Here is an 11,779-nt window from a genome sequence, read left to right on the forward strand (position 1 = left end):
TAGAGTGAGTCTGTTTCTTAACCTTCAACCTATACGAATACTTAATCAACACTGAATTAACTATGGCCGAGTGAATTAACTATGGCCGAGTGAATTAACTATGGCCGAGTGAATTAACTATGGCCGAGTGAATTAACTATGGCCGAGTGAATTAACTATGACCGAGTGAATTAACTATGGCCGAGTGAATTAACTATGACCGAGTGAATTAACTATGGCCGAGTGAACTAACTATGGCCGAGTGAATTAACTATGGCCGAGTGAATTAACTATGGCCGAGTGAATTAACTATGGCCGAATGAATTAACTATATGAATGAATTAACTATATGAATGAATTAACTATATGACCTAAATTAGTATCCATCATGTACTTAGGATTAGGATATAGACCAAACTTTTATACCCGTATAACATTCCCAAACACTACAGGATATCACCAGGTGTTTCATATATACCTGAAGTAACGAAGTATATTAATTATAACTGATATATTGAATCAAGTGTTATAGGGGTTGATACATAATTCCTTTATAATTATTCTAAAGTCAAAGCCATTGAGTTAAATTTGGGATTAACGAAATAATTTAATGAGGTATAAATCAACATTAAATTAACATGATAGAATAAATTACTATACAAAATAAAAAAGATGAAATAATTAACAGAATAAATTGAGGAATTTAACTAAGGAGAAATTTTTCTTATGTAGAGAAACAGATGATGTTGACCTATGATTAATGAGATAAATACCGCGGGGGCGAGGAGCAGTTATTGTGTGTACAGTAATGCTGGGAGCTGTTTATTGTGTGCACCGAGCTGTTGACTGTGTGCACCGAGCTGTTGACTGTGTGCACCGAGCTGTTGATTGTGTGCACCGAGCTGTTGACTGTGTGCACCGAGCTGTTGACTGTGTGCACCGAGCTGTTGATTGTGTGCACCGAGCTGTTGACTGTGTGCACCGAGCTGTTGACTGTGTGCACCGAGCTGTTTACTGTGTGCACCGAGCTGTTCATTGTGTGCACCGAGCTGTTTACTGTGTGCACCGAGCTGTTTATTGTGTGCACCGAACTGTTTACTGTGTGCACCCAGCTGTTCATTGTGTGCACCGAGCTGTTTACTGTGTGCACCGAGCTGTTTATTGTGTGCACCGAGTTGTTTATTGTGTGCACCGAGTTGTTTACTGTGTGCACCGAGCTGTTTATTGTGCACCAAGTTGTTTATTGTGTGCACCGAACTGTTTACAGTGTGCACGACAAGGTCTTGGTAATTGAATTATTTAGTTCCGACGTGAGGAGGTCAGGTCAACAAGGGTGTGGTGTCAGCTGTGTCAGTAATCAGTGTTAGTTGATGACGGACTCTTGATATACACGGACGAGTTGAGTACGAGATAGTCCTGAGAGTTATCCTGACGCTGGTATACATTATGGACTTAAGATATCATGTACTCTACTGTTCATCCCCCCTCCTCCGCCCACCAGCTCAACACACACGTCACAGGACCGAGGAGCAACTAGTAAGTCTTCCAAGTTTGTTATAAGCACGAGACTACATTCAACTTGTTCTTGGGAGTTATTTTGTATTTGACTTGTAGGACTGGCAGTAATCTCGATGACTATTGTGCCTCTTGTATATTTTCTTGTCATTTGATAATGGCCGCAACACAATCGTTCCCTCGGGTACGGATGGTTAAGCATCTCATTGTATAATATGTGGGTTTGTTCCAATCCTTAATCAGAGTCGATTGGTATGGAGTTGATCAGCTGAATGTGTCAAGAAACCAACTTGTTTATTTTTGTTATTTATGTCAGCCCTGAAGGAGAACCTCGGGCGTATACTGTACAGACACCCACAAAAGTCCTCTCGCCTCTCCTCCTGAACCACGAACCCCAAGATTTAGAATAATGTGTCAATGTTTACTGCTTCGTTCGGGTTCACGAGTCTAAATATCAGAGTTTGTGGTTCAGGAGGAGAGGATCACCTTCCTACACTTGTGAATCAGAGACCGAGTGTCTGAGTGTCGCTGGTGTGGAAAATAAATCCCCGCTAGTGGCAGGATTTTCTGACATAATCCCTTGAAACGAGAAATGGAATATACTAGAAAGATCTTCCCAAACAATGATCCACAGTTTATTATGTTATCAAGGGAAGTGGGTCATATGTCCGATAGAGACTACAGTACTGGGGAGGGGGCTGAATACTGCTCTCAGAGTTCACTGGAAGTTATGTGTGTTATGACAAAGACCCCTGAGCTGATGACTGATCTAACCACCGCCACTAGGGAGGTGATGCTGGCGAACATGACCGCTGAAGAAGTTATATATGAACTGATAAACATAACCAAGCCCTCAGGTAACGAACAACTTACACCAAACATAAATGTGATTTCTGCTGAGTGTATGTGCCACGAGGACTGTGGCTCACTGGACGAGTCTCCCGCTAAGGTGTTACCAGCAGTACTCAACCACCAATGCAATAAGGAAAACGTAAATCTGGTCTCCTGAACAATAAGAGGGATAACTCTTGTAAACTTTTTCACATCACAACGTTCTATTCTCTTTAGTAATTCGTGACAATACTCGGAATATAATATATCGGTTATTGGGCTTCCCCTACGAAGAAATTTTTTTTTCATGTTTTATAAATAAAATTTAAGCACATGTTAATTATTTTAAGTGTATGCATTTTTCCAAGAAGTTTGTGTGCGTGTGTGTGTGCGTGTGTGTTGTCTACCTACATCGTTTATATACCTGTAATGGCCCTTGTTTCATACAGAAGAATTATATAAATGGGTTAATTACATTTGATCTATATACTGATTCATCCCCTGTAACTTTCCACTAGCTATGAGGTGACATGTTCAGTGCACGTGATAAGGTGTGCCCACGGGAAGCTGCGTCATATTATGATGAGTTAAGGCATTTGTAGCCGGCTTTCTGGCCACCCAAAGCGGGCAGTAGTTTGATATCCTTGACTAGAGGAAGACGTTATTTGAGAGCCGCCGTGGATGGCTCCGTCTTCCCTCGAGGGAGGACGACGTGCCTATTCCGTTCTCCCTCGATGGGTCACTACTCATAGTAGTCACACTCATAATCTTCATCTAACGGACGTGATTAAACGGTCTATTTACATAGCTGCCGTCCTCTCCCTTCACACTCATAGATAGTGGAAGTTACGGTTGATCTACACTCAGGAATTATATAAACAATACAATATAATTCTTCTGTTTATGAAACAAGGGCCATTACATACCTGATCTCTCTATATACATCGTTTATATACCTGATCTGTCTATATACATCGTTTATATACCTGATCTGTCTATATACATCGTTTATATACCTGATCTGTTTATATACATCGTTTATATACCTGATCTCTCTATATACAGTGCATCGTTTGTACACATATACCGTCCACGTAGTAGTTTGTATGTATGGTGTATATCAGGGAACATGGCGAGCGCTTGATATTAGGAGATATTCTGAGGTCAATAGTAACTACGTTTTACTATACAAAAAACCCTGAGTACAGTACTGCATTAAAGAAAAAGTAATGTGATTTTTTGGTGAAAAGGGAAGGTCCGGACCCCCAGGACCCGCTGGATCCGCCCTTGTTTATATATATACGGGTCGCGAATGGGATAAGCTGACGGAGTCGCCCCTTGTGAGCATGTATGATTATGCGGCGAATATCCTGACTTGTGTCCAACGATTGACAACCGTAACAAAGTTAACTGGTCACAGAAGTTCACAACACTTCCACAACAAACACAGGACCCGAATAGATAACCCTCTCCTCAGGTGACAGTAAAGGGGCAATAAAATTATGTCATTTACTAACAACAAAACACAAAGAAATATAAACACGGTGCACATAGAATAATAAGAACCTAACTCCTAACACACAAAATAATCAACTAAATCCTAACCAAACCTACGAACAAATCTAACCTAAACAACATACGGGAAAAGGGGAACACAATGGCGGGAAGTGGGAACGTGGAATTGTACTTAAGGTCTGATGGTCCCGAGATAGCAGAGGAGGTCCAGCCGTCCTGGTCCTCGTGAGAAGTAAGTCAAGTTGTACTGCACATATCCCAGAGGAGTAGTCCAGCCTTGGGAATAGGAGTAACCAGACAGGGCACTAGCTGAAGGTGTACTACCTGCACTCGGGCAGGAGAAGTCGTATAGGCTCCGGTCGAAGACCATTGAGTAGGTAAAGCAACTGAGAACCGTAGTCTAGGTAGGAGGTGAAACTGCAAGTATGGGCACAAAAGTGACGAATCACCCTCCTAGATGGCATATATATATATATATATATATATATATATATATATATATATATATATATATATATATATATATATATATATATATATATATATATATATATATATATATATATATATATATATATATATGCTAAATCATAGTGAACTTATGTCTGTTCTTAATAAATAAATATTTATCTTATGTTTCTCTCTGAGTGAGGAGACTCCGTAGGTCCTACCTAAATTTGGTAATACATAACTAAGTGTGGTGTAGTGCCAACAGTGTATAGCATACAGTATATTCAGAATACTTAATGGGAGAAGTTATTAGTGACAGTCAAGGAATAAAATTTAATGGTAAAGTAATATCAGATATACGCTATGCTGCTGCTCTTACCACGAGAGTGAAGAGGCATTACAAAAACTGGTTAACGCATTCGTGGTAAAAGGTGAAGAATATGGGTTAAGGGTAAGTAACGGGGAACTTAGTGGATTTGTTTGGTGTATTTGGGAGGTAACATTAGCTGTGATGGTAGATGTGCGGAAGGGATCATAACAAGGATAGGTCAAGCAAAGACAGTATTTAACGATCTAAAACACCCCATGAAAGGGTTATTAACTTCAATTTGAGAAAAAGACTTTTTTGGCAAGGACTGATGTATGGGCCAGAAGCGGGGACACTTTCAGCAGACACCAGAAAGACGTTGGAGGCCTTTGAAATGTGGTTATAGGCGAATGGTAAGAATTAGCTACAATGACAGGAAAACAAATGAAGAAGTACAGACAAAGGAAATGAAATGCCACGTCTTATAATTAGAGATGTGGGGATAATAAGAGAAATATTAACGGGCAAAGTTGAGAGTAGGAGGGCCAGGGGAAGGTAGGGATCGGGATGGGTGAATGAAATTAATAACTGGGTCCCCCGAGAGATACAAAACCTTAGAGGATTGATAAAAACAGCCCGTTTAGAGTGGAGGACTGTGGTCGCCAACCCTCATTGATATAACAGGAGAAACAAAGTGGTATTATTGGCCAGTTTATGCTTTTGTCCCTTATTAGTCTTACATAACGTCCATCTTTAGTGTTTCTGGTTTAGGTTGTTGAGCTTTACGTCACCAAGGCTCAGGTAGGGAGCGTCTTCGGTGCCACTTCTTGATGTATAGCTGTGCAGGTGATCTTTACAGTGCTGTGTTTACCGTCTGTTTTACTCAGTTATATAATGATTTTCAAGGTTATACAATAAAGCCACATTATTTCATTGTTTATTTTCACGATGTATACAGTATGCATGCATGTATACTCGTATCTATACATATTCAACAAAAAACATAATATATATTTATAGCTCATATATAATAAAATAAATGAAAATATAAAGTAAGAAAAATATTTCAATTTATCATCCATGAGAGCTGATGAACAGACACGAGATCTGCCATCACCTAGAAGAATGCTGGCCCGAGTGACTCCACCACCTTCCAACCCTCTACAGTCTCTTCCTTTTCCTTGTCCTGAACACAGCTGGTTGGTTTCCGCGGCTATTGTCAAAGAATATATTAGTTCCGTGTCTTTGGGGACGAGTTCTTATAGCAAAGGACTCTTGGTGACTTAAACCTGTCACAACTGGACGGGTGGTGCCGAGGCCTCCAGCCTCGTTTAGGGAGCTTCGGTCGATCGAGAGCCTCGACACTTTAGGTCTCGTAAATTGATGAGAAAAATGGTTCCCTGAGGGTTTCCTCTCAGAAAATCTTGTTCCTTCTGATTGAATGGCGTTTCTTAAGACGACCGCCTGTGTTTCCTGGACTGGAAAAGAGGAAGGTCCATCATTTTTACCTTCTGTCGAACGAAAAACGTGTTGACCAAGTACAACCGCTGGCCTCGGCGCACCTAGGGAGAAATTTTCAGGAGAAACTAGTGAAGACTGTCGAGTAGATGTAGAAGGGTCAACGATGAATAAACTGGCTCCACCTGAAGAAGCAGCTGCACCTGAGGAAGCAGCTGCAGTTGACGAAGCAGTTGCAGTTGAGGAAGCAGCTGCACCCGATGAAGCTACCGAACCAGGAATACCCAATCTAGAGGTAACAGCAGCAGAACCACCACCAAGTCCAGTCGCCTCAAGAGCAGCTGTCTGAGCAGAGTTAACTCCAGCATTTGCCACACTACTGACTGCAGGATGTGCACCAGCCACTCCTGTTCCAAGAGAGTTGTGTCCAAGGAGAACAAAAGGAACTTGCAGAGGTGAACTACCTAGTGAACCAAGAGCTCCCGCTGTTCCTCCAATAGCGAGAGCTGCAGGGGCTCCTAAAGCACTTGGTTGAAACAATAATAGTGGTATGTCTTGTACCCCGTCAACACCGACAATACCTGATGGGCCTCCGGCTGCAAGATCACCAACGGCCCCAACTCGATTAACAGGATTAACTGAACCGAATGAAAATCCGTTTCCACCTCCATGACTGAAAGCAAATCCTCCTCCTGAAGTACCTCCTCCTCCTCCTCCTCCTCCTCCTCCTCCTCCTCCTCCTACACCTGCTCCTCCTCCATGTCCTCCTCCATGACTGAAAGCAAATCCTCCTCCTGAAGTACCTCCTCCTCCTCCGACTACTACAATTTCTCCTCCTCCTGCTCCCTCCTCCACCCTCCTCCCCTATTCCTCCTCCCATTCCACATGCTCCTCCTCCATGTCCTCCTCCCATGTCCTCCTCCTATTCCTCCTCCTCCATTCCATGTCCTCCTCCTATTCCTCCTCCTATTCCCCTCCTCCTCCATGTCCTCCTCCTATTCCCCTCTCCTCCATGTCCTCCTCCCCTCCTCCTCCTCCTCCATGTCCTCCTCCCATGTCCCTCCCTCCTATTCTCCTCCTATTCCCCTCCCTCCTCCATGTCCTCCTCCTATTCCCCCTCCTCCTCCATGTCCTCCTCCTATTCCTCCTCCTCCTCCATGTCCTCCATGTCCTCCTCCTATTCCCCTCTATTCCTCCTCCTCCTCCATGTCCTCCTCCTATTCCTCCTCCTCCTCCTATTCCTCCTCCTCCTCCATGTCCTCCCTCCTATTCCTCCTCTTATTCCTCCTCCCCTCCTCCTATTCCTCCCTCCTCCCTCCTCCTATTCTCCTCCTCCATGTCCTCCTCCTCCTCCACATGTCCTCCTCCTATTCCTCCTCCATTCCTCCTCCATGTCCTCCCTCCTATTCCTCCTCCATCCTCCTCCCATTCCTCTATTCCTCCTCCTCCTCCTCCATGTCCTCCTCCTCCTATTCCTCCTCCTCCTCCTATTCCTCCTCCTCCTCCATGTCCTCCTCCTCTATGTCCTCCTCCATGTCCTCCTCCTCCTCCTCCTCCCTCCCCCTCCTATTCTCCTCCTCCTTCCTTCCTCCTGTCCTCCATGTCCTCCTCCCCTCCTCCCTCCTCCCATTCCTCCTCCTCCCTCCTATTCCTCCTCTCTCCCTCCATGTCCTCCCTCCTATTCCTCCTCCTATTCCTCCTCATTCCCTCCTCCTCCTCCTGTCCTCCTCCTATTCCCCCTCCTCCTCCATGTCCTCCTCCCCTCCCATTCCTCCTGTCCTCCTCCTATTCCTCCTCCTATTCCTCCCTCCATGTCCTCCCCCCTCCTATTCCTCCTCCTCCTCCTATTCCTATTCCTCCTCCTCCTCCATGTCCTCCCTCCTATTCCTCCTCCTATTCCTCCTCCTCCTCCTATTCCCCTCCTCCTCCATGTCCTCCTCCTATTCCCCCTCCTCCTCCATTCCTCCCTCCTCCTCCTCCTTTCTATTCTCCTCCTCCATGTCCTCCTCCTATTCCTCCCCTCCTCCATAGTCCCCATGTCCTCCTCCATGTCCTCCTCCTATTCCTCCTCTCCCTCCATATTCCTCCTCCTCCTCCATTCCTCTCCCTCCTCCCTCCATGTCCTCCTCCTCCTCCCCTCCCATTCCTCCTCCTCCCCATTCCTCCTCCTCCTCCTATTCCTCCTCCTCCCTCCCTCCTCCTCCATGTCCCTCCTCCTCTCCTCCATGTCCTCCTCCTATGTCCTCCTCCCCTCCTCCTCCTATTCCTCCTCCTCCTCCTCCTCCCTCCTCCTATTCTGTCCCCTCCCATATTCCTCCTCCTCCCCCTCCTCCCATGTCCTCCTCCCTCCATGTCCTCCCCCCATCCTCCTCCCATTCCCCCCTCCTCCATTCCTCCTCCCATTCCTCCCTCCCATTCCCCCCTCCTCCTCCATGTCCTCCTCCATGTCCTCCTCCTATTCCTCCTCCTCCCTCCCCTCCATTCCTCCTCCTCCTCCTCCCTCCATGTCCTCCTCCTATTCCTCCTCCATGTCCTCCTCCCTATTCCTCCTCCTCCTCCTCCTCCTCCTCCTCCCTCTCTCCATGTCCTCCTCCCCTCCCTCCTATTCCCCCTCCTCCTCCATGTCCTCCTCCCTCCTCCTCCCCTCCATGTCCTCCTCCCATATTCCTCCTCCTCCCATTCCCTCCTCCTCCTCCCATTCCCCCTCCTCCTCCATAAAGTCCTCCTCCCATTCCTCCCTCCCTCCTCCTCCTCCATGTCCTCCTCCCTATTCCTCCTCCTCCATTCCCCCTCCTCCCTCCTATTCCTCCCCTCCTCCTCCTCTATTCCTCCTCCTCCTCCTATTCCTCCTCCTATTCCTCCTCCTCCATCCATGTCCTCCTCCTATTCCTCCTCCCTCCCCATGTCCTCCTCCTCCTCCTCCTCCTATTCCTCCTCCTATTCCTCTCCATGTCCTCCTCCTATTCCTCCCTCCTATTCCTCCTCCATGTCCTCCTCCATGTCCTCCTCCCTATTCCTCCTCCTCCTCCATGTCCTCCTCCCCATTCCTCCTCCCTCCTCCATGTCCTCCTCCTATTCCTCCTCCTCCTCCTCCCTCCCTCCCTCCTATTCCTCCTCCCTCCTCCATGTCCTCCTCTATTCCTCCTCCTCCTCCATGTCCTCCTCCTCCATGTCCTCCTCCTATTCCTCCTCCTCCTCCAGCCCCTCTCCTCCATAAGCAAGTCCTCCTCCATGTCCTCCTCCTATTCCTCCTCCTCCTCCATGTCCTCCTCCATGTCTCCTCCTCCTCCTCCCATTCCTCCTCCTATTCCTCCTCCTCCTCCCTATTCCTCCCTCCTCCTCCATGTCCTCCTCCTATTCCTCCTCCTATTCCTCCTCCTCCTCCTCCTCCCATTCCTCCTCCTCCTCCATGTCCTCCTCCTATTCCTCCTCCTCCTCCTATTCCTCCTCCTCCTCCTCATTCCCTCCTCCGTCCTCCTCCTATTCCTCCTCCTATTCCTCCTCCTCCTCCATGTCCTCCTCCCTCCTCCTCCATTCCTCCTCCATGTCCTCCTCCTATTCCTCCTCCTCCTCCTATTCCTCCTCCATGTCCTCCTCCTCCCATTCTCCCTCCTCCCCCTCATGTCCCTCCCTCCTATTCCTCCTCCATGTCTCCTCCTGGCTCCTCCTCCTACTCCTATTCCTCCTCCTCCCTCCATGTCCTCCTCCTATTCCTCCTCCTCCTCCTCCCATGTCCTCCTCCATTCCTCCTCCTCCTCCATGTCCTCCCTCCTCCTCCTCCTCCATGTCCTCCTCCTCCTCCTCCTTATTCCTCCATGTCCTCCCCTATTCCTCCTCCTATTCCTCCTCCTCCTATTCCTCCTCCATGCCCCTCCTCCCCTCCTATTCCTCCCTCCTCCTATTCCTCCTCCCTCCCTCCATGTCCTCCTCCTTCCTCCTCCTCCTCCTATCCCATGTCCTCCCTCCTATTCCTCCTCCTATTCCTCCCTCCATGTCCTCCCTCCATTCTCCTCCTATTCCTCCTCCCTCCTCCTATTCCTCCTCCATGTCCTCCTCCTCCTCCTCCTATTCCTCCTCCTCCCTCCTATTCCTCCTCCTCCTCCAGTCCTCCTCCTATTCTCCTCCTCCTCCATGTCCTCCTCCTTGTCCTCCTCCTCCTTGTCCTCCTCCCTCCTTTGTCCTCCTCCTATATGTCCCCCCTCCATGTCTCCTCCTCCATGTCCTCCTCCATGTCCTCCTCCAAGTTGTCTCCTCCTCCATGTCCTCCCTCCTCCCTTGTCCTCCTCCTCCTTGTCCTCCTCCCTCCATGTCCTCCTCCCTCCTTGTCCTCCTCCCTCCTTGTCCCCTCTCCTCCTCCTGTCCTCCTCCTCCTTGTCCTGCCTCCTCCTATATCCTCCTCCTTGTCCTCCTCCTCCTTGTCCTGTCCTCCTCCTCCTTGTCCTCCTCCTCCTTGTACCTCCTCCTCCTTGTCCTCCTCCTCCTTGTCCTCCTCCTCCTTGTCCTCCTCCTCCTTGTCCTCCACCGAATCCTCCCCTTCCTCCCACTAATACAACACCTCCTCCTCCACCTTGTCCTCCAACACCGGGGTCTCCTGGAAGCCCTGATCCAACAGCAACAACATCGATGGGATCTTCATGAACCGAGACCTGGAATAGAGAGAGACAGTGATGTTAGCTACAGTCTACAGTGGTTCTATGGCTTTAGCTACAGCCTACAGTGGTTCTACGGCCTTAGCTACAGCCTACAGTGGTTCTATGGCTTTAGCTACAGCCTACAGTGGTTCTACGGCTTTAGCTACAGTCTACAGTGGTTCTACGGCTTTAGCTACAGCCTACAGTGGTTCTACGGCCTTAGCTACAGTCTACAGTGGTTCTACGGCTTTAGCTACAGCCTACAGTGGTTCTACGGCTTTAGCTACAGCCTACAGTGGTTCTACGGCTTTAGCTACAGCCTACAGTGGTTCTACGGCTTTAGCTACAGTCTACAGTGGTTCTACGGCCTTAGCTACAGCCTACAGTGGTTCTACGGCTTTAGCTACAGTCTACAGTGGTTCTACTGATTTAGCTACAGCCTACAGTGGTTCTTCGGCTTTAGCTACAGCCTACAGTGGTTCTACGGCTTTAGCTACAGCCTACAGTGGTTCTACTGCTTTAACTACAGCCTACAGTGGTTCTGCGGCTTTAGCTACAGCCTACAGTGGTTCTACGGCTTTAGCTAAAGTCTACAGTGGTTCTACGGCCTTAGCTACAGTCTACAGTGTTTCTACGGCCTCAGCTACTGCCTACAGTGGTTCTACGGCTTTAGCTACAGCCTACAGTGGTTCTACGGCTTTAGCTACAGTCTACAGTGGATCTAGGCCTTGGCTACAGCTTACAGTGGTTCTACGGCTTTAGTCTCGAGAACAGTCTAGAGATGTTGTGTTGAGATTATTGGTGAAACGCAACACCAGTGATGTGTTGCAGGTAAGAAACAATAAGCCATTAAGTGATGTAACACACAACTTGTAATCGGCTCAGACAGTGGTGTTGACGCTCTTTGATCTCGACCCAATAATCTAATGACTCCATTCAAGATTTTCTGCGAATGCAAAGGTTCATTTAATCTGGTTTAGTTGCTTTTGGGGTGTGCTGTAACCTAACCTAACCTATCCTAACTTACCTTGAAGCCTGAAGTGCCATCATCACTGTAGACGGTAGTACGGACAATACCATCAGAAGAAAGAAC

This window comes from Homarus americanus, unplaced genomic scaffold, assembly GCF_018991925.1.
Source record: "Homarus americanus isolate GMGI-L3 unplaced genomic scaffold, GMGI_Hamer_2.0 scaffold43075, whole genome shotgun sequence".
Taxonomy (NCBI): Eukaryota; Metazoa; Arthropoda; class Malacostraca; order Decapoda; family Nephropidae; genus Homarus; species Homarus americanus.